The following is a 21,069-nucleotide window of genomic DNA, read 5'->3' as shown; positions in this document are numbered from 1 at the left end:
GTTTGAACTTCTTGAAACTTAAAAGATTTAGGTGCATTTGGTTCACACACCCAACTTCCTGGATGTGAGTTTCTGAAGCTTGTCCCATGATGTTTGGGATGTCCAGTGCCTCACTTGCCCTTGGCCCTTGAGTGTCCCATCAGGAATAAGCACATGCACTCTTTCTCCACCCAACACCACCTGCTCACAAAACTCTGTCTTTTCAATAGTCTTCCACCCACCTGCACAAGAAATCAAATCAAACCATGTTAATGTAATGAATGTATTGATTTTACTATGCTTCTGAAGATGGAAGGGCTTTGGAGGTCACACTGTGTTCCATACTCCTTTCTCTTGTGTCTTCATTTCACCTTTATTATCTTTATTTTGCACCCTGTTTTTTCCCTTCTTGAATCAGTGAGGGATTGCATTTGGCTGCATTAACAGAAACCTGACTGCAGGGGCATAGCCATATAAATAGGATAATTTCTTTCAGAGGTACTGTTTACATGATGCAAATTCCACACATTTTAAGTGTATAGTTTAATGAGTTTTGACAAATGTACTGGAGATCTATATAAAATCACCTATCAAAATAGAAAACATTTTTATCACCCTAGAAAATGATCTCATGTCCTTTTCTTGTCATTCCTGACCATCCCACCCCCCATACCAGGCAACCACTGTTCTGATTTCTCTCACTACAGCTTAATTTTGCATGCTTCTAAAATTTTGTATAAATAAAATAATATAGAATTATTCTTTTATGTCTGACTTTTTTGTTCAACATAATGTTCATAAGATTCATTCATGTTGTTGAATGGGTCAATAGTCTTTTTAATTTTTATGGCTGAATACATACAATACAATTTGCTTACTTATTTACTTGATAAATAGTTGGACTGTTTTTAATTTTTGCTTATTATAAATAAAGCAATTAAAAATATACTCGTATAAGTCTTTTATTTATATATTTTCATTTTTCTGGGGTAAATAGCCAGAAGTAAAAATTTGAGTAATAAATAGGTGCATATTGAATATTATAAGAAACCACCTGCACTATTTTGCACTCCCAATGGCAATGCTGAGGGTTCCAGGTGCCCTGTATGCTTTCTGACATTTATTGTTACCAGTTTTGAATATTATAGCCATTTTAATGGATGTGAAATTTCATTGTGGTTGTAACCCCATTTCTCTGATGAGTTGAGCATCTTTTCACGTGCTTATTGGCCATTTCTATGGCTTCCCATGATGTGCTTGTTAAAGCTGTTTGCTCATTCTTTGAAAACATTGGGTTATCTTTTTCTTTGTTTTCTCTCTTTTTTTTTTTTATGGATAGCAGTGTATATATTCTGGATACAGCCCTTTGTCAGATAAGTGGATTGTGGTGATTTTCTCCCAGTTTGTGGTTTGCCTTTACATATACTCATGCCTTTTGATGAGTGGAAACTTTAAAGTTTTATGATGCTCTGTAGACCACATTTTAATTTTGTGGCCAGCATGGACCTATTTCTGGGCTCCTTATTTTGTTATATTGATCTATTTTTTTTTTACCCTTATGACACTTTCCACTCTCCTGACTCAGATAGTGTTTTTTTCCCCCCAGAGATAGGTGAACAGGGCTGGTGAACCTGTCCAAGGGAGCCATCTGTTCAGAGCCAGGCTCCATCCGTAGCAGGTGGACTTTGTTTCCCAGACAGCAGGATGGTTGCTTCTTCACTGGCCCCGCTTTCTAGTTCCTGGCAGGAAGAGGAGGACAAACAGGTCAAGGGGCCGGCCAAGTCTGCCTCCTTTTACCAGAAGTGAAAACCAGCAAACCCTCAAAACCAAGCATCATAGAAACCTTCCCAAAGCCCCAGCTAGAATTCATGGACCAGAACTGGCTGCATGGCTGCCCCTGAGTGGCAGCGGGGACCGTGCCCCGCCAGCATTAGTGAGCTGGGAACTGGGCGCGGAGTGGGCAGAGCAGAACCTGTCCTCGGAGCTGGAAGGGGTCAATCGTGCCTGAGCTGTGAGGAGGCTACAAAACATCTTCTTGAGATATGAGTGAAGAGTGAGGACAAAGAGAAACATCCAGAATATATATTAATCCTCACCCGAGGATATTTTTTCCATTGCTTTTTCAGAGAGAGTGGAAGGAGAGACACACACAAACGCACACACACACACATCAATTGGTTGCCTCCCCCATGTGCCCTGACTGGGGCCAGGGATTGAGCCTAAAACTGAGGTATGTTCCCTTGGCTGGAATTGAACCCAGGACCCTTCAGTCCACAGGCTGACTCTCTAAACACTGAGCCAAACCGGCTAGGGACAGAATATATTTTTTTTATTGTGTTTTACTTCTTCAGTTAATTCTATATCAGTGCCAGCAAGGGGGTACACAAGAGGGTGTAAGATTCATGAGGGGGTTTTTTCAAACGACTCAGCTTCCCATTCACAGGCTACCCAATCTGCAACGAAAAACAGCAATCTCTTAATTCAGATCATCAATTAAATTTGCAAAGTTTGAATCATTGAACAACACCTGCCTCATTAATACCTTAAACTAATCAAGTCGAGCACAGCTTACTTGTGTTTAGAACCTACTCTTTGTTCACTTAGTGACCAAGTGAAGGGCTTTTGTAGTGTGGCTGTCCTACCATGTCCCAGAGCAGACATTGCTCACAGGGCCAGCTTGTCTAGTGGACCATTTCTTGCCTGTAGTACTGGTAAATCCCTTTCCACTGCTAGATGTTGAGTCATTTGTTTGGTCTGTAGTAGTATTGCCTCCTTGTTCTTGGAAGATATGGAGTTGAGTGACCTAACCAGGCAAAAACATAGCAGGTAGCAACCCAAACACTGTTCCATTTGGTGAGATGAATTGAGACAGAAATGTTTCCTATCATGGGAAGATTTGGGGATCATAAAGAATCCATTGAGCTGGTATCGCCCATATTGACTGCTGTATTAGTTTCCTAGAGATGCTGTAACAAAGGGCCATAAACTAGGAGGCTTTATCCAACAGAATTTGTTCTCACAGTTCTGAAGCCTAGCACTTTAAAGTCAAGGGGTCTACAGGGCCATGTGTTCTCTAAAAGCTCTAAAAAATGTGTTCCATGGCTTTTTCTTAGCTTCTGGTAATGTTGGCAATTCTTGGAGTTCTTTGGCTTGTAGATATACCTCTCTAATCTCTGTCTCCATTGTCACATGGCCTTCTCCATCATGTGTCTGTCTCTCTCTTCTCCTTTTCTTATCAGGATACCAGTCATATTGAATAAGGGCCCACTCAACTCCAGGATGACTTCATCTAAACTAATTACATCTGCAAATAAAATCACATTCTGAGGTTCCAGGGGTTAGGACTGGAACATATCTTTTGGGGGGACACAATTCAACTTGCAATGGCTGCTAAGACATGTCATGGAGTTTGTAAGGTGAGCCAGAACCAAATGCCAGGATTACTATTTTCTAAGGTCCAGGAACAAAGACATTTTTAGAGGAAGAACATGTTTTCTTCATGTCAGGCTAGACTGGGTGCTTCTCTAGATAACTCTGGAGGCTGAATTGGAATGAAACATCCACCACCGCACTGCTCTTGCCCCAGAGCCCAGCTCTAGTTGGAGAGGAAGAAGCCAACCCATAGAGACACAGAGCGGGAGGCAGGGAGCATCCTGAGGACATTTGAGTCCTGGTTCTGGATGTGTCTAAGGCCACTTCCTTCCAGCCAGGCCAAAGTATATGAGCTCACAAAGCTTCCTTTTTGCCTTTTATTTTCTCCAATCCTGAATCGGCAAAGGTTGGGCAGACGAGAGGCTCCATGTGCATTTGACCAAAACCTGAGGTGCTGAATTTTCCAAGACACCAGAGGGGACACTTTCTGGGGATGGGGGACAGGGGATGGGAAATGGGGTGCTTGTGGTGGTGGCGGGGAAAGCTAACTTCCTAAAGAGGAGCAGTGTCTAGGATACAAGGCTGCAGGAGCACGATAAAAGATTAAGTGGAGTGACAGAGAGGTTGGGGAAGAGGAAGTGACACTGAGGGACACGAGACTTCCTCCCTGCAAGGTGCAAGGAAATGAGTAAATGAGGTAATATTGCAACCTTACAGTAAAAATTGTACCTACCCCCCACCCTGGTCTGGGGAAGGCTTGTGAGTCAAGAGATACCCAGAAAAGGGCCAGAAGTCACTTCTCTTCACAACTTTGGCAGGGCTGGGATGAAGCAGCACTGGCTCCAGCTGTGGGTAGCTTTCCAGTTTGATTCCCCTGCCCCAAGTCTGGACCCTCTCTCCCCTCCCATCCCAGAGCCCTGGAAAAAAGAAGTGTCCTGACATGGCTTGATCATCCTACAAGAACTGTGCAGACCTACCTTCACTATGAACCTCGGGGTTGTACAATATAGGAAGTCAAAAGAAACAAAAAATACTGGCATTTAACCACAGCTCTCATGGTGTACATGGGAGAATCTGAAAACCTCTGAATTGGGAAATCTTTAGATACCTTGGGGAACATATAAGGCGTTGGCTGTCTCTAGTGCTAGTACAGGGTGTGTGTGTGAAAGGCAGAGAGAGAGTTGGGGGCATCTCGTGAACTTCCCCTGAAGATCCACCTGGGCCTCAGGGCCTCATGCATTGGTTTTAAGGACATAAGCTCTCAAAAGCAGTGTTGAGAGCTGAGTGGTCCCAGGATGTACTTTCAACTCCATTGACTTCTGAACCAAGTTACTTCTGAAGTTCTGTTCCATAAATCTGAATCATGGGTTACATTCCTAGCACAGAGCTAAGGGAGACTTACCTGCCAATGCCTTGAATAGCTGGGATCTCCCTGAAAGGAGCCCCATGAAGGTTAATTCCCAACCCTTGCTCTTTATAAATGGTACTGAATAAGCGTTAGGGTGAGTGATGAACCTATTAACCTTAAAAGACAAGACTTGAGCTGAGTGTTCAGAGATCGACTAAGCTTGGAACATGTTTCTGTTTTTTTGATGGGAGAAGCCAGGTGATCTTTTCTACTCTCTCCTGAGAGAGACACTTGGGCAGGGGAGAGCTAAATTCCCTCCTCACAGAGAGACTTTTCCTGCTCCAAGGGTGAGGGGGTGGGACAGGGAAAGGCCAATTTGAAGAATACATGTGGAGTTTCACCCACATGCATGGAAACTAGTGTGGTGAGGTATTTTGTCATCATTCAGAGTGAGTGGTCCATTTTGGGGGACTTCATTCATTCTTCCTGCTCTCCTGCCTCTCTGGCTCCTGCTTGGGAGAGAAGCGGGCTGGTGAGGGGGCTTGGGGGAAGGAGCGCTCCTGGGACCCAGCACATGGTTTGCTGCCTGGTAACAGGTTCTCAATGACACTCCAGAGGATACAGTCCCTGACTTGGGAACCACTGGTAGGTGGTTCTAAAATGTTTCTAAGTGGTCAAGAAGTCTAGGTTGCCTTTGAGAAGACTGCTTGCCACTGGGCCCTGGGCACTTGGCAGAATGTCTTCACTTAGCTCATAGTCCCTGGTTCCTGTTAGGAACCTCAGGGTTTGTTGACGTGTTCATTTTACTGTGTGAGCAATGCCATTCCTAACAATCTTGTTACTCACTATAGTATTACTCACTCCCTTCCTGAGCTGGTGTCAGGCTACTGGAACTATCCCTTGGCTGGAAAGAGAGGGGACACCTCTGTGGTCAGATGGGTTCTGGATTGGTTATAGCACACCACAAGCTATAGAAAGGCTGTCCTCTTCCTTGGGTTTTCCACCTTGCTCTTTCTCCAGGTTGACATGTGACCTTGGACTGGTCACCAAAGCCCCCTGGGCCTCCATAGAACCACTCTGTTTCACTGGCTTTAGAGTCTAACAGGCCTGACTTTGACTTCCATGTTTTAACTTGCTCTGTGACCACAGCCAAGTCACTCACTCTCCTCATCTGTAAAGAGCAATAATCACACTCTTCTGCCCTTATTAAGTGAGACATTGGCTACCAAGCACGTGGCACAGTGCCTGGAGCATTTGTCACACTTGCTGTATGTTAGCTTTTTTTCTAACCAATGTTCTGTGACTATGAGTTTGGTTGTTCCACATTGCACTGGACAAGGTGAAGGTGCTGAGTGCCTTCTCGGGCATGTGGGCAGAGAGTATCTCCACATTGATTTTCCTTTGTTCCTAAACCTGGATCCTCAGCACCATGCAGGGAGAGGGGCAGCAGTAACTGTTGAGCTTAGAGTGGAATGGGAGGCAGGAACATCATTTACTGAGAAGCAGCCCAGGCTGCCAGCTGCTGCCCTGCCCCAGTGGCTCCTCCTGGCTTTGCCCTGCATTGAGCCCCATGGAAACCACCCTAGTGCTGGGAAGGCCCCATCCATCAGGATGTGTTCAGAGGTCTGGGCTGGTTTAAAAAGCTTCCAATTGAGTTTCTTTCTGTGACACATTAACACCCCTTTGGGCTCCTGGGCCTCTTTTCAGGAACTTATGTTCAGCAATAGCCCTTTAATTTTATAATATTCCACACCATCAGATGTTATAGATTACCTAAACCCCCTGGCCACCTAAATAAATCTCTAAGTGGTTTTCCACAACCTTCAAATACAATGTAAATTGAAATATATCCCTGGATATGTAAGAACATCTGTTTTTCTTCAAATGAAGTTAAACATAGAAGGGTTTCTTGGGATAACTTTAAAATGGACTTAATATGCCCTGGTCTGTGTGGCTCAGTGGTTAGAGCATCAGTCTGTGCACTGGAGGGTCTCGGGTTCAATTCTCTGTCAAGGGCACCTATCTGGATTGCAGGTCTGATCCCCATCCCTCACCGGGGTGAATGTGGGAGGCACCAATTGATGTATCTTTGCAATTTCAATGTTTCTCTCTCTCTCCTCTCTCTCCCTCCCTACTCCCTCCCACTCTCTCTAAAAATCAATGAAAAAAATATCCTCACTCCTTGGGTGAGGATTAAAAATAAATAGACTTAATACAACATCCAGGAATGATGAGCAAAACCTAATCACAATCAAAAGGGAATGTGAGCATTTTATATTAATGACATTGGGATCTTATGTTTAATTCAGTGTTAAAAGTTGACAGTTAAGCTTGTGGGAGTCAGGAAATTCAATTAAAATTATCACAGTAATATAAATTTAGCCACATTCTGAATTAGTTATGAAATCCATTTAACACCACAAACAATAATATTTTCAGCTAGTTTATTCAAAAGGAAAACAGAACCCAAAACATGTTAATACTATATATTCTCTGTTCCTGTGGTCAGGCTAATTTTGCCAGGGGAAGAAATTTAACTTTCGAGTCTTTGAATGCCTAGTCATTTAATGAGTTACTTGCTTGTTGTATAATTTCTGACAATAAAAGATAGAAAAACAAGCAAAGGAGCTTTTCTCTCTCCTCCCTGCTGATCCCTAAGAGACTGAGCTGTCTGCACCGAGGGTGTTCTCAGGTGCACGTGACCAGCTCTCTAATTTCTCCCCCCACTCTCCTGTGTCAGGAATGCTCTTTGATTGCAGGGGTTGTAATTCAGTGAGGATGTAGAACCTCAAATCTAGAGCTGGGAGTCCCCTGTGGCCATTTATTTGGGGGAAAATGAAGCTTGTAATTCAATTCTCCACTCATTGAGTCTACTCCATGTGCCTTCTTCCTAGCAGACCACATCTGCCTCTGCTCCTTCTCCTATCAGGAGGCCATAGAAGACGGGTACTCATTTCTCACACGCATACACATGCATCGAGTCTCATTTTCCACATCTCAATAGTACTGCCAAGTGGGTTGTCTGGGAGCTGTGGTGCTTATCAAACATTCCCTCAGGAACAGCCAAAGTGAACCAAGCACTGGGAACTTCAGCTCCGTGCCCGAGTGGTCCCTGATGAAGTACTGTAACAATGATTTGAGTGAAAGGAGTTCCCAGGGAGTGGCACTGGCATTTATCCAGCATGTTGTCAGGAATCTGAGAATTACTCTTGATCCCTCTTCTTATCCCTGACCTCACACTAAGCCTTGTAGTGACTATTTAATAAGCAGCCCTCAAACCTGCCAATTTCTGGCCAATGCCATTGCTACCCACCAGCCATAACCTACCATTGTTTCTCCACAGATCTCTGGAATGGACCCCCAGCTGCTCTTCCTTCTCTGTGCTGGCTTCTCCAATCTGTTCACATTGTAGCCAGAGTGGTCTTCTAAAGTGCAAAACCAGTTGCCAGACTCTTCCTCTTAAATCCTTCAGTTGCTTCTCTTTGCCCCCAGAATCATTTCAAAATTCCTTGATGGTGGTGATGGGGGTGGGGGTGGGGTGGGGGTGGAGGTGGAAGAGGGCATAGAGAGAATAAATGGTGATGGGGAAAAAATAAAAATAATAAAAACAAAAAAATAAAAAACTCCTTGATGGGACTGGCAGGCCCTTTGTAACATGGCTCCCCAGGCCTCTCCCATACCTCCTCTTCAATCTAGTTTCCAGCTAAGTGTAAGTTTTTCAGTTCCTCAACTGCATTGTGATCTTTCTCTTGCTCAGGATCTTTGAACATGTAATTTTCCCTTTTCTCATCTCTTTGCCAAGCTAATATATACTCATCTTTCACGTCTCATCTTAGATGTCACCTCCTCTGGGAAGATTTTCCCAATATCCTCTGTAAAAAAGACTGAAAATAGTTGTCTATTCTATTATCCATTCCCCTTTCATCCCAGACTCTACCAGGGCAGTAATGTGCCTGGTTGAAAGACTACATTTCTAGTCTCTTCTGAAGTGAGGAATGGCCATGTGACAGCATTTAGCCAATGAGATGGAAGTTGAAATTTCAGGGTAGGATTTCCAGGAAAGCTCTTTGAAAGGGTGATTCCTCTTTTTTCTTCTCATCCTTTCTCTTTCTTGCTTCCTAAAGTGAAGAACAGATGGCTGAAGCACCAGAAGCCACCTTGGACAATCAAGTGACAATGAAATGGCAGCCACATGTTATGATGATAGAGCAGAAGGAGAATTGGCACATGGGTCCTTGATGACCTTGGAGTTGCCACACTGGCTCTTGTTTGCCTACCACCAGAATTCCTTTATATATGAGAGAAAAATAAACTTTAATGTGTAAGCTATTGCTATTTTGGTTTTCCTGCTTATATGCAGATAAACTTAATCCTGATGAATATTACCACTGACTGCATCTATTTCTCTTAGTACCAAATCAGGGGTAAGTATGCTCAATAAATATTTGTTGAATGATCATTCATTCAATGAGAGAAGATAGAAACATTTAGTCCTGCTGCCTACCTGTCATCTGATCCCTTTTAGGACGTGGGTACTGTGTGTAATTCCACGATTCCTTTAATAGGTCAGTTGAAGATCATTCTTTAACAAATTACTTAGGATTCTAGTCACCACACATCTCTAAAAACAATTGCTCTGTTGAAGATCCTTTAAGATCATGATTTGTTTCAGACCCACTGATTCATTGCTAAAGGGATACAAGAAGCAGAAAATGCAAAAACACTAATGTGTTGGTAATTTTGTGAAGGGTGTAAGGTTTGTGTCTAGATTCATTGTTTTGCACACAGATGTCCAGTTGTTCCAGCACCATATCTTGAAAAGATGATCTTTTCTCCATTTTAGTGCCTTTGCTTCTTTGTCAAAGATCAGTTGACTGCATTTCATATTGTAATAACTATATGTGGTGCCAGGTGAATGCTAAAATATTGGGGGGATCATTTTGCAAATTAGATAATTATCTAACCACTATACTGTACACCTGAGACTAATGTAAAATAATATTGAATGTTATCGGTAATTAAGAAATAAAAATAAATAAATAAAAAGTAAGTCATGAGGATGTAATATAAAGATGCTGACTATAGTTAATAATACTTTATCTTATATTTGGAAGTTGTTAAGGGACTAAATCTTAAAAGTTCTGACCACAAGAACAAAAATTATAACTATGTGTGTGTTGGATGTTAACTAGACCTATTATTATGATCATTTTGCAATTATACAAATATCAAATCATTATATTGTATACCTGAAACTAATATAATATTATATATGTTATATCTCAACAAAAATACAAAAAAGAATGAAGTTAAAAAAATCAGTTGACCATAACCCTGGCTGGTTTGGCTCAGTGGTTAGAGGATCAGCCCATGAACTGAAGGGTCCCAGGTTTGATTGCAGTGAAAGGCTTGCATGTACCTTCATTGCAGGCTCAATCCCTGTGGTGTGTGTTTCTCTCTCTCTCCCTTCCACTCTCTGAAAAGCAATGGAAAAAATATCTTCAGGTGAGGATTAAAAATAAAAAATGAAAACCAGCTGACTATATTTATTTGGGTTGATTTTTGAGCTCTATATTCTGTTCCATTGATTTATTTCTCTGTTCTTTTTTTATTTCTTTTTTATTTTTTAAAAATACATATCTTTATTGATTTCAGAGAGAGGAAAGGAGAGGGAGAGAGAGAGATAGAAACATCAATGATGAGAGAGTCATTGATTGAGCCCACAACCGGGCATGTGCCCAGACCGGGAATCGAACCCTGATCGCCTGGATCCTAGGTAGATGCTCAACCGCTGAACCACGCCCGGCCTGGCTCTGTTGTTTTTTAAATATGTTTTTATTGATTTTTAGCAAGAGAGGAAGGGAGAGGGATAGAGAGAGAGAAACATCGATGAAAGAGAAACTTTGATCTGCTGCTTCCTGCATGCCCCCTACTCAACCTGGGCATATACCCTGACCTGGAATTTAACTGGTGACCTCTTGGTTCCTGGGCTGATGCTCAACCACTGAGCAACACTGGCCCAGCCTATTTGTCTATTCTTTTGCCAAAGAATAGAAACTGTGTTAATTACTGTAGTTTTATAGTTAGGTCTTCAAGTCAGGCAGTGTCTGAATTTGTTTTTCTCCTTCAGTATTGAGTTGGCTATTGTGGATCTTTTGTCTCTCCATGTAAGTTTTAGAATTTAATTTGTCAGCACCCACAAAATAACTTGGTAGAATTTTGATTGAAATTACATTGAATCTATAGATCAAGTTGGGAGGAACTGACATCTTGACAATATTGAGTTCAAGAACATGAGGTATCTCTCTATTTATTGCCTTATCTTTTATTTAATTCATCAGAGTTTTGTAGTTTTCCTCACATAAATCTTGTACATATTTTCTTAGATTTATGCTTAAATATTGTATTTTGGGGGAGAGGTGCTAATGTAAATGGCAGTATGTTTTAATTTCAAATCCCACTTGCTCGATTCTGGTATATAAGAAAGTGATCGATTTTTGTATGTTGACCTTGCTCCTGCAGCCTTGCTGTAATTGCTTGTTAGTTCCAAGTTTATTTGGTCGATTGATTCTTTCAGATTTTGTACATAGACAGTCGTGTCATCTATGAGCAAAGGCAGTTTTATTTATTCCTTCCCAATCTATATATCTTTTCATGTCTTGCTTGCTGCATTAGCTAGGACGTCCAGTATTTGAAAAGAGTGGTATCTCTTTCCTATCTTTAGCAGGAAAATTTCTAGTTTCTCACCATTAAGTAAGATGTCAGCTATAGGTTTTTCATGGATGTTCTCTATCAAGTTGAGGAAGTTTCCCTCAATTTCTAGTTTGCTGAGAATGTGTTGATAATTGAAAGTATCCATGTTTCATACCAGCCAATTGAGAATTTAGGAGAGGAGCAGAACTTGTGGCAGAGCTCATAAAAGGTAGAAACTAGACCAGAAAAAGGGCTCAATTCTTCCATTTACTAGCTTAAATCTTGAACAAGTAAGTTACTGTGAGTCTTAGTTTCTACCTTGGTAAAATGGACCAAATAAAATAACACACATAGAATGTTTAGCACCATCCTGAGTAAAAGGTGAGCCCTCAGTAAATGTTAGCTAATACTACTTGTTCTCTGATGGAGCCCCTGTATCTGTATGTCCTCTCCCAGTGTTCTAAGATCCAGGCTTAAGTAGAACCATTCCATTCTCTCTTGGTTTAGGGTAGTTGGTCCCTAGGACTTTACTTGGGATTGGTTACACAGTGACTTACTTTTGTGAAGCCTTTTCTAATCAATTTCTAACAGACAAAGGAAAACTCCTGTTAACTGATTTGCTCCTTCTTTGAGCTAATTTGTAGTTAATTCCTTCCTTTAGCTTCTAGATGCCTTTTTTTCTCCCTCTCCCTCTGGGATTAAGCAGGTAATCCAGTCTCATAGTTGGGTGGCCTTTTGCTGAAGAACTGTAGCAATTTACAGCTATTTCATTGTGTGTGGGTTTTTTTCCTATAGAAGTGTTGTTTGGGCCAGTTCAAGACATCTGGACCCTGACCTTAAAATCTCAGACAGGTGATCATACCACCTATCTACTTAAAATAGAGGCCAAAGCAAACAGTGGGACAAGGGACATATAATAAGATGTTAGTGTTCCTGGCTTTGTTCTTCAGGCAGCTTGGCTGGTTTGTGAAGGAAGAATAAATTATGGAAATTTCCACCACCTGATATTTCTAACCTATTTGAAATGCAAAGCTAGAAGATCCTTTAATCTATACAGTTCATAGTTTAGTTAATATAAACTCCTTTGTTGAACCTTTATCAAATAAAGTAATTGTGTAATTCTATGCAACTTACTTTAACCTTTATGTGAAAAACACTACTGAGCTACTAAACCCGAAATTTTTAGAAATGCTCTTTTAATCAATTTTATTGAAGTACAATTTGCATACAATAAAACGTACCCATTTTAAGTGCACAATTTGACAAGTTTTGATAAATGTGTACATCCATGTAACAGTCATCAAAATCAAGATATAGAAGGTTTCCATCACCCCATAAGGTTCCCCAGTGTTCCTCCCAGTCCCTGTCCAGCCCAGCCTCAGCTCCAGGCAACCATTAATCCGCTTTCTGTCACTATAGATTATGTTGTTTATCTTTTCTAGAGCTTCATGTAAATGGAATCATACAGCATGCATTCCATTGTGTCTATCTTTTTCTGCTCTGCATTATGGTTTTGATATTCATCTATGTTGTGTGCATCAGTAGTTTGTCCCTTTTTATTACTGAATAATTTCATTGTAAGAATATACCACAATTTGTTTATTCCATTCCCCTGCTGATGGACATTTGGGTGGTTTCCAGTTTTCAGCTATTTTGAATAAAGCTGCTCCAAATATTATAATACAGGCTGTGTGTCTACATGTGGTGAATTTGTATTCCACAAAAATTCTGGGGTCTGTTCTTGCTGTGAAATTTCTCAGGAATCCAGTAGTCTGAGCCATGGCAAATTATATATTCCAAGGTGAAGGACAAGTTCTTACATCTGGCCCCTCCTTCCACTAAGAAAGAGGCAGAATGCCCAGAAGATCTATGTGGATCTTAGAAGGAACACGTATTTCATTTGGAAATGTTAGTCCAACCCATTCACTGAGTAACCTTAAAAGCTGCCAGTATTGAGTGAGACTGTATAATAAGAGAAGGCTCTGCATACAAATTCAGGCTACTGTGCAAGTTGCTCTGCCACTTGGGCCTTAAGACTCAGTGGGTATTAAAGGTGCTTGAAGTGTCAGTGGCAGATAGGAATGCTGTTTGGAGCCTTTGGTAGTCACTATAGGTGAACCCGAGAGTAACTTCTTAGGGTTTTGGAGCAAGGCTATATTACCCTCTGAAGATAACTATTTTCCTTTGGAGAAACACCTGGCTTACTACTGATAATAAACATTGAGCACTGTACCATGAGCCATTATGTTGTCTTGTGACTTGAGTTGTCCATCATGAACAGTGTCATCTGATCCAAGCCAGGAAGTTGGGTTCACACAGCAGCAACATCAAGGGGAAGGGGTGGATAAAGGAGACTGGGTTCCAGCAGATCCTGAAGACACACAAAAACTGCACAAGCAAGAAGCTCATGCCCTTGGCCAGCACTGTTGTCAAGCTGACTGCTCCCCTCAGTCTGAACCCATGTCTTTGTGAGGACATAGATTCTCAATGACCATTCGACGGAGGAAGAAAAAAATTGAGGTGTGGTTTATAGGTGTCTGCACAGTATGTTGGTACTACCCCAAAGTGGCTAGCTGCAGACTATAGCTTCACTCTGGGACAGTGCTAAAGGATACTCTCCTTGGTGGGTGAACGCTGAGCAGTGAAAGTGAATGTTCCTTTTGCCCAGAGGAAAAAACATGGCCCTCAGCACAAATCTGCACTAACTCCTGGAGAGTGACCAATGGTTTAACTGGATAGTCAGGAATTTAGAAGGGATGTAATTGGAAACTGGTGGCGAGGAGGCCTGGGGGAGATGCGTATAGATCGATTTCTCTGCATGCACAGAAAATGTGAGAATATGTGTCACATGTGAATGCTTACAAAAGCAACTGAGGCAGAAGAGGGAGGAGCTTAATAAGCAGACAAGATGATCCCTTTTGGTGGCATCAGTTAGCCTCTTTCCCCAGCTACCCTGGTTCTGGCCCAACGGGCTTACCAATATAGTGGCCAGGGGCAGGGTTATGTTGACAGAGCAATGTGATTTTCACTCATCAAGGATAATTTAGCTCTAGCTACTACTGAGTACTCTACCTACCATGCATGAAAATCTCTATCAATATGGTGCCATTCCCTGGGTTAGAGCCTGTGAATAGAAAGCCACCTGGTATAGTGTGGTTCTAATGGACCACTCCCATCAGGGCAGGGGTAGTGCTTTGTCTTCAGCAGAATAAACACTTGCTCTGGAAAATGACTTGCCTTCCCTGACTACAGTGCTTCTGCAAACCCACCATCTCTGGACTTAATCCCATTGTCATGGAATTCTATCCAGCATTGCTTCTGACCAAAGAAGTAATTTTATAGCAAAGGAAATCAAGCAATGGGCGCATGGTCATGGCCTTCATTGGCATTGCAATGAAGCAGTTGGCCTGATTAGAACTCTGGAATGGACTTTTAGAGGCTTACTTATAACACCAGCTGGATGGCAACACCTTATAGGGTTATGTCCATCAGGATTCAGTATGTGCTCAAATCAGTGACCCATAAATGATGCAATTTCTCCCACGGCCAGGACTCAGGAGTCCGGGAATCACCGGTTGAAAATGAGAGTGGCTTTTCTCACTGCCACCCCTGGTATTCCAGTAGTGATTTTGCTTCTCATCTCTGCCACTTTCAGAGATTTATATCATTTTTCAAGGGAGAGGATTAGTGCATTTTTCGTTTTATGAGGAAGTTTTGTTGTGTTAGATGGAAGCATGATTTTGCCATTGTCTTTTTTAGAAGTTAACTTCTGTTTGATTTGGCTGAGGAATGGACAAAGGGTGGACTGTGTGTATTGTGTCTATTTGCCTAGGCTGGAGCCATGCTCTCCTCAGTTCACTTCCCTGAATACTTCCAGGTTAGGGTGTGCTACAGGAGGCATTTTCACGAGGTCAGGAAGGTAGGAGTGAAGTGGCAGCCACCTGTCTCTGTTGAGCTGGGCGGGCAGGGGGCACGCTCTGTTGCACACACATGGTTGCTTACTGCTGGCTCACCTGCTGGATAGAGCCCTCAGCTCTCCCAGCCTCGGTTGGCTGGAAACTCCTTCAATTTTTCTGACTGCTCTGTGGTGAGGGCACCAGGTTTTTCTGCAGAAAGCCCTGGTCATTGAAGTTTGGGCTTAAAGTCAGTGAGTGACAGACATGGGCTCCAACCTGTCCTTATGGTTTCCTCACAGATTTTAGTCTCAGCTCATTCTTGTAGGTTCAGGTTTTCCCTTGCTTTCCTCACTTCATGCCCCTCCTCCCTTCCTGACAGCCTGCCCTTTGGCACCAGCACCAGTTGCAGAAACAGCAGCTTCACTGCTTTGGGTTGAACTCTGTCCTCCAAAAAGACATGTTGAATTTCTAACCCCTGTACCTCAGAATGTGACCTTATTTGTAAATAAGGCAATTGCAAATATAATTCATTAAGAAAAGTTATCCTGGGATAGGATGGCCTAATCCAACATGACTCTTGTCCTTGCAAGAAGATGGCTTTGTGAAGACAGAGGCATGGGGGTGAATACCACATGACCATGGAGACAGAGTGGAAGTGGTTCAGCTGCAGCTAAGGAAAACCAGGGACTGTTGGCCACCATCAGGAGTGGGACAAGGCAAGGACAGATCCTTTACTAACAGGTTTTAACATCAGTGTGGCTCTGCTGACACCTTGATTTCAGACCTCGACTCTCCGGAACTGTGAAACAATCAGTTTCTGTTTTTTTAAGGCACCCGTTTGTAGTACTTTGTTATAACATCCCTAGAAAACACATACAACACAGAGACTATTTAGCCAGCTCCCACAATTGTGTTGGGTCATCCCTATTAAAATTTTTATATACATATAACCTTTTAGTGGTTCTGTGTCTCTGGTCAAACCCTGACTGATACAGGACATGTGTTTTCATTTCTTTTGGGAAAAACTGTTTAGGAGAGGAATTGCTAGTAAAAGGTGTATTTAGCTGAGAAACAGCCAAAGTTCTTTTTAAGTATTTTTATTTATATTTTGCCATCTTTACACTGTCACCAGCAACAGATAGAGTTCCACTTGCTGTTCACTCTTGCTGACCATGCCCAAAGGTGTACAGTGGGCTCTCACTCACTGTCTTTTAGTTGGCACCTCCCTGCTGACTAATGATGGTGAACATATTTTCATGCACTTATTGGCCATTTGTATATCTTCTTTTGTGAAATGTTTGTTTAAATCATTTACCCATTTTAAAAATGAGGTTGTCTTCTTATCATGACTGGAAATAAGTTCTTTATATATTCGGCGCAGAGGTCCTTTGTCAGGTTTATATATTACAAATATATTCTCCCTGTCTGTGGCTTGCCTTTGTATTTTCTTAATGGTGTCTTTTAAAGTGCAGAAGTTTTAAATTTTGATGGAGTCTCACCCTAGCTAGTTTGGCTCAGATTTAAAGCGTCGGCCCGTGGACTGAAGGGTCTCAGGTTTGATTCTGGCCAAGGGCACATACCTTGGTTGCAGGCTCGATCCCCTGGGTATGTGCAGGAGACAACAAATCTATGTTTCTCCCTCTCTCTCTCTTTGTCTCTCTCTCTCCCCTTCCACTCTCCCTGAAAAAGTAATGTAAAAAATATCCTTGGGTGAAGATTAAAAAAAAAATTTGATGGAGTCTAATTTATTGATTTTTTTCTTTACAAACTTTGTGTCTTATCTAAGAAATTTTTGCCTTCCTCATAGTCACAAAGTCTTCCTCCTATGTTTTCTTCTAGCAGCTTTATAGTTTTAGTATTTATGTTTAAGACCCATTTCTAGTTATAGTTCATGTGATTCTTAACTGCCCTCCCCCACATATGAATCCAGTTGTTCAAACATTTTCTGTTGAAAAGCTTTCCTTTCCTCATTCAATTTGTCAAAAATCAGCTGAGCATATATGAGCATCATGATTTTTAATCTTATTAAAACTAAATGTTCCCAGGTCAGGTTGTGCCCATTGCCAACCCGCTCTCCTTAGAGAGTCTGTAAAACAGATCAAGCTGATATTCGGGCAGAGGAACCTGTGTCTAATCTCTGTTGTTGTACTCAATACACAGCATGATGTTTTCTGCACTTCTGGGTTGCTTGCTTTATTTTTCTGCAAACTCATAACAATACACTGTGCTGTGTGTATCTGTGATAGAAGATGGAAGAGGCTTTCTGTATACCATTGTGGTTTCTTACAATCTGTGTGACTGTCTGTGGACCTCTGCTTATATTTTCTTACTATCAGCTTCTAGCTTGAGATTCTAGGGAACGAAGGTCATATCTGCAAAAGCCATTTAGATTTGTAAAGCACCTAACTCAGGGTCCTGAGCATGCATGGAATTTAATCAACAGCTTTGAGGTTACAGCAAATTCACCCTCCCTCAGTTTCCTTATTTGTATAATGACATGAGGGCTCCTCTCTATTTAGTTCAATTCAATTCAGCCATGGCTGTTCATATAAAGAAAGGCCATCTGATTGTGGCCAGAGAAGGAGACCTGACACTCAACCAGGCTAATTTGGTTCTCTTGGAGACTATCAACGTGTTGACATCTAGAACAGACCATGGCCTGGCATTTGTTCATATCACTTACTTTTCAGTTCAATATTGGTCTGAATAGTCTTTTGATTGACTGAAATTAAAGGAACTGCTTTGTGGCCATCTAAGATTTGCACCTATAGACCTGGGCTATATCTTTATGCCCAGTCTAGTGTTGACACTCCAACCCTGGAGAATTCTGTCCCCTCCCTTACTCCCAACGTTCTGTACAGGGAAATCCTTGTCTTAGTGAGCACTGAGGGTGACAGTGAACCGAGAGCGAAGGGAAGAGAAGTCATAAAGTGGCAATGCACAGTGGAGGTGAGATGGAAGATATGTGGATGTTGTTGCCTGACAACCCAGCGAAGGGGCCCCATGTTGCCATGGTGATGGAGGCTCGCTGCCGCTAAGTGCATGAGCAGCTCCCATGTTTCAAATAGCCGCTCGTTAGTGCCATTGCCTTCTCTGAATTGCTGCCCCCTTGAGTCTCTGCTTGGCCCCAGCTGTCCTGATCTCTATTGACAAATGGTTGTCCTTCACAGAGAAATTACTAAGAGCACTCTAATTAATGAATGTGCTAATTATTCTTCCCCATGCCCAGCACATTTGTCTAACTGGCTTGTCACACTAAATAAGTGCAGCCTACACATAAGCACCTACGGCTCTGGAGCAAGGGTCTGGGAGGGGCAGGGGCTCCTGGCCTTGTAGCTGTGGGATAGTTTTTGTTAAATTACCTTTACCGATGGTCAGGTGTCTGAGGAATATGTTATTTTCTGTGAAATGTATGTTTTCCTTTCTTTTCTTTTACAAAAAAATTTCTCTTTAGGGGCTGAGGGACCATCGCTCAATTCACAAGCCACTGAGGGGGCTGACTGCCCAGCATAGGTGCAGAAGGACAGGAGAATCCCCAGTTCTGAAAATTGGTCTGGAAGCAGTATTCATGGGGATTAAAACCCAGACTTTGAAGCTAGACAAGCCTGGGTTTGAGTCCCAGTTCTACTCCTTACTACATGTTTGGGTGTGTGGCCTAATCCATCTGAACCTCAGTTTCACCTTTTGGGCAATGGGAGGAATAATTTGTACCCAGTGGGTTGTGTTGAAGAACAAATACACAAGCAGGGTTCCCAGGACTCAGAGGCTCAGAACTCCAGATCCCAGGCTTTGTCTGGTTTGGTCCTGCCTACAGAAGGGCCACAAGGCTAGTGAAACTTTTGTTTGTTAGGGATCCAAGATCTGGTGCAGGCCTGGTGCTCTCTCCCTTCCCTTTCCCGTGTAATTGTGCCTTTTTTTTCTGTCTCAGCAGCTTTCTATTGAGATGAATGCCATTTCCAGAGGTTTCACCTCTGATAAGTGTTCCTCTGCACTGCAGCCAGAATCTTAATGTGCGCATTGGGATTTAATGGCCAACTCGGCTGACTATTAAAACACTCTTCCCTGGGGAAGTAAGCTCATTCTACCACATGTGCTGTCTGCCTGGTGGGTGGCTCCAGGGAGCCCAGCTGTGGGTGTCCCACCACAGGAGGGGGCACAGCTACTGACCTCCTGCCAGATGCTGCTACCAGACGCTAAAGTGGGAATGGCTGGGCCCCCCTCGCTTCCCCTTTGTGGAGCTCCTGTGGGCTTGGTAAACAGCAGGAGGCTGCCCCTTCCTGGTTTCCTGAGTTCCACAGAGCTGGCAAGATTTCCAAAGGCATCTGGGCAGACCATGTTGGATTCTGAAGATGTCTTTTCCGTGTACCTGCAGAGTTTAGCCCACATGCACACACCATGCACATAAACAGGAGGGAGACTAGGGTGAGCCTTAAAGACACAAGACTGCAGGACAGAGAAACTTCTTTAAAAACTGGGCACTTTAATCTGGGATTATAAGTAGTGGACAGTCACAGCATGATAGTAGATGTACCCAGTAGTCCCCCTGATCCCCCAATCTCTGTTTAGGGAATGATCTCCTTCAACCATATGACAACTATAGAAACTACCAGGTTCTTTCATTTTCCTTCCATCAGGTTGTCCTAGGAATGGTTATCTGACTCCCAAGGCCAGTGAGATGGTCCTAAGAATTAGATGAGCGAAGTCAGTCCTTTATAGGTGACAGAAGCTATAAGACGTAAAACTCTAGAGTTGGGGGTGGATATATTTCCCACAGTGTGAAGAAAACTGGTCAGTAGAGAAAAAGGCTGACAAGCTAAAGAAAGCTGACAGTGAGAGAGTGAAAGAGAGAGGGAGAGAGAGAGGGAAGGAGAGAGAGAGGGAGAGGGAAAGAGAGGAAGAGAGAGAGAAGGAGGAAGAGAGAAAGAGGGAGAGAGAGAGGGAGGGGGGAGAGGGAGAGAAGGAGAGAGAAGGGGAGAGACAGAGGGAGGGAGAGAGATTGAGATAGAGATCTCATGAGAGAGAGAATTCCTTGGCGCCAAGGCCCAACTACATCTCTGCTCTTTTCAACTTTTGGCTGTTCAGATCCTTGGGTTCTTTGAGCCAAAAAATTTCCCTTTTTGCCCGTTAGTTTGAGCTATGATTCTATGGTTTGCAATCAGCCCTTTTAAGGGGACTGGCCTTCACTTTGAACACATTGTCACTAAGTTATGATAACTGTTGGTAGGCTAACTATTTGTGGGGGTCAGACTCCTTGTTTACTGGGACCTAAGCATACCTGAGACTTACTAAACTTTCATAGAAATGAGATCTCCTTAAGGAGAACGCAAAACTCTTGCTAGTGCAGAGGCACTCAGAGGGAGCTCAGGTGTCATGACCAGCCTGGACCGCCCGGCACCTCGTTCTCTCTAAGTCGAACTGAGGACACTCAAGCTGGCATCTGCTGCTCTCCCTGTGAGGGGTGTGTGATTACTTCCCCATGCTGGCCTCTTGCACACCAAGAGGCAGCTAGCTCCCTGCTACCACCCAAGTATATCGGTCAAAGTTCTCTTTCCAAATGAAGTTTTGCTAAAAGCTCCTCTTAATCAGTGCCAAAGAGTTGTTGAATCTGGGATGAAGATTGCAGGAATCTTGCATTTTCTCTGCAACTGCCGAGGGGTTGCCATTTACCAGGGAAATTTGCTGTGTAAACTGCCAGGTGACCACCTGCCCCAACCAGCAGGTCTACCCTCACACCTTCTCTGTACGCTTATCTTTACGTTGAGAAGACTCCAGGGAAGGTGT

This window comes from Miniopterus natalensis, chromosome 2, assembly GCF_054644295.1.
Source record: "Miniopterus natalensis isolate mMinNat1 chromosome 2, mMinNat1.hap1, whole genome shotgun sequence".
In the NCBI taxonomy this organism is placed as follows: Eukaryota; Metazoa; Chordata; class Mammalia; order Chiroptera; family Miniopteridae; genus Miniopterus; species Miniopterus natalensis.
This window is presented reverse-complemented; position numbering follows the sequence as displayed.